Below are 3,291 nucleotides of genomic sequence, written 5' to 3' on the forward strand. Positions count from 1 at the left end.
GCAGATTGAGAGCTATTACACCCCTTGCCCCCTGCCCAAACTAACCAGTCATTAGGTCAGACAGACACAGCACAGGGGTATATAGCCATTATTTTGAAATAACTTTAGAAGGAGTACAACCTATAGAAATATTGAATCACTATGGTATTCACCCATAACTAGCATAATATTATAAATCAACTATTTCTCAATTTTAAGAATAGGCAATTGGCTTTTTTTTTTTTTGCTTTTATCTTTTTTTTTTAAAAATATGGAACGCTTCACGAATTTGCATGTCATCCTTGCGCAGGGGCCATGCTAATCTTCTCTGCATCGTTCCAATTTTAGTATATGTGCTGCCGAAGCGAGCACAGGCAATTGGTTTTTAATGATGATTAACATGCACAGAAAAGTCATTCCAAGAAGCAATATGAAAGCAATGACATCAGCATATAATAAAATGGAATTCTTTCTGGGATAATTAATTACAGAAATTGTAGCCATACAATGGCTCAAACATCAGCAATCCCAAAATCTAATTCTCATAATCCTATGAAGAGTATCACTTTACATTTCCAGTGAACAACTTAATAGTAAGGGATGACAGATATAAAGTTATGAAGATTTCATTGCCTCTACAATAAGCATTAGAAAGCATTTACTGGCATGTTGCAAAATAATATAATTAAAATACATCTACTTATTAAAATGTCAGAATAATGATGCTATAGCCTCGTTGTTTATTTCCTCATGGTTATTTGTAAAATTCAGTAACTTCAAGAAGTTAATTGTCATTAGTGCAAAATGGAAGAACATGTGGTAAATGGGTTGAAAATAAGGACTGACTATATTTTACTAAAAGATAGGAATTTAAGTCTTCATTTGGGAAAAAAATTCATAAATGAATTAACCTTTTGCTAACATCAATTGGAGAGCTATTTTGGAGACAATTATTTAAGTTCTTGTTGTTTAGTCACTAAGTCGTGCTGGACTCTTTGCAACCCCATGGGCTGCAACCCACCAGGCTCCTCTGTCCATGGGATTTCTCTGGCAAGAATACTGAAGTGAGTTACCATTTTCTTCTCCAGAGGATCTTCCTGACCCAGGTATGAAGCCTGCATCTCCTGCTTGACAGGAAGATTTTTCAACACTGAGATACCTGAGAAACCCTGCTTATGAGTAAATTATAGTTGTAGTTAACATGGAAATATTGGTTAAATCTAAGTTCCTATTGTTGAAAATATCAATATGAAATTCAAACATCAAAACTCAAAACTTTTTCACTTGTTTTAATATTAGTAGCTTCAATCAAACAGAGAACATGTAATCCAACACTGACAAATTGTATACGAAGAAGCTATAATGAATTTGTAAATTATTTTTCCAAACTATGGATAATATCCAGATTTTTTAAAAAGATTATTTGATTTTGGAATTGAATTTTGAGTCAGCTCTCCTGGGTTCTTCAGAGTGGTAAAAGAATTAAAGAACTAATGGGGCACCATACTGTTTTTCATCCTCTCCTGATGGGAGTGTCTTCCAACAACTTAATTGCTCTTATTTCACTTTCCCCCAGCCACCTAATTTTTATCCTTGTCCTTAATTGATCCTGCCATTGGCACCATATGTGTCAGCCCACAAGGAACAATGTCAGTATCATTTGCTGCAAGATGATCCGCACTCCAGGTGGTTTCAGGGCAAGATGAACAAAGGCGAATGAGAGAGTAATTTATTTTTTAAAAACTAGAATGCCAATTTACTAATGGACAATTAGAACTAGAACTGTCACATGGCTAAAATATGCATCAGAAAGAGTTATGCTGATACCAACAGTCTGGTCAGTGTGACAGTTATTATTGTTTTTGTAACTTAGGTGTTTGTTTGAATGTAGGCTGTATAGAAGGAAGGTCAGATTTTATCCAAAAAGTGCTTGGTGAGGAAAGGAAAAATTTTAATTTGAACCTTTATAGTATCAGGCTAATAACAGAACCTGGGGCCATAGCCATTTCCAAATGGGGTGAGTTTATTATGATTTTGAAGTAGTGCACTATTGCGTACTGGAAAGTTCAGAGGTTTTCATTTAACTACTCTAGATCAAAGATAACCCAGGCTGTAAATGTGGGAAACTGTAGCACGGCCATTGTAGCATATCTAGTTATTTGTTCAAGGATGCAGTTCCTAAAACATAGGGGCATTAAAAACTGAAATTAATACCTTGACTCTTACTTGGAATAGAACAGTCAGCTAATATGATGTACAAGACACTGAATCAATCACCTATCCTCAAGTCATAGTTGATGGTATAATCTTCAATATAAAGAATTTATATTTCACTTTCTGTGTTGAATGCAGATATGAACACTTTTGCATGACTATTTTGGTGCATTCATTTCTACTCTATTATTTTAATCAGCTCAACAAATTCTTGTTGATTCTATAACATAATCTACAGTCTAAACAAAGAGTATTTATTAAAATTAATCTGGTATTTACCCTAACATTTTATTGTGTACCTGAAAGACCACATGCAAACACATGTTAGTAATTTGAATCCATTTGTGAAAATAATATATATATTTGACTATATCTAAATAGCCAGCGTTTTATTTATACTATTGCTAATATCTTATTTTCTTAGGCTTGTGCAACATTCATAAGTGCTGAAAAGTTTGAAGTTGTATTATTGAAAATGGATGTGATTTTCTGGGAAGTTGATAGGGAGGGAGTATTATGGTTCTCCCGTGAAACACACATAGACACAAATGCACATGGTTTTTCTGATCATTTCAAAGACACAGAGAAAGGGTTGATGGGGAATAAGCTAGATAGTAAAATGATTTTGAGTGATACCATATCCTTTAAAACAAATCACTTAAGTTCTGTCAACAAGCAAGAAGTTAGTATAGTTGAACCTCGAACAACATGGAGGAGAGAGTGGTTAGGGATGCCCACTCTGCACAGTGGAAAATCCTCATATAACTTTTATTGGCCCTCCTTACCTGTGGTTCTACGTCAGCAGATTCAACCAACCATGCATCCTATAGTACTATGGCAATTACTGTTGAAGAAAAAAATCTACATATAAGTGGACCTGTGCAGTTCAAGCCTATGTTGTTCAAGGGTCAACTATATATTTTAAAAAAGCAGTACAACTGAGCTCAGATCATCTATCAGCAATCAACTCATTTGTTCATGCCTCCACTTATGTGCCAGGCTCTACACAGAGGTGAATGAAATTTGGTCCTGGCTGTTGTTGAGTACAAGCCAAGACAAGAAGATTATTTCTTTCAGCAACAAATGTTACTCTAGGAC

General features: G+C 34.8%; 1 non-coding gene across 1 annotated transcript; it reads right to left on the minus strand.

The window, feature by feature from the left end:
- Positions 1-244: 244 nt before the first annotated feature.
- Positions 245-351, minus strand: LOC133042948 (U6 spliceosomal RNA). Its single transcript, XR_009689642.1, has one exon. It is a non-coding gene; the product is annotated as a U6 spliceosomal RNA (small nuclear RNA).
- Positions 352-3,291: the final 2,940 nt, after the last annotated feature.

The sequence above is a fragment of the Dama dama genome, chromosome 21 (genome assembly GCF_033118175.1).
Source record: "Dama dama isolate Ldn47 chromosome 21, ASM3311817v1, whole genome shotgun sequence".
Classification (NCBI taxonomy): domain Eukaryota; kingdom Metazoa; phylum Chordata; class Mammalia; order Artiodactyla; family Cervidae; genus Dama; species Dama dama.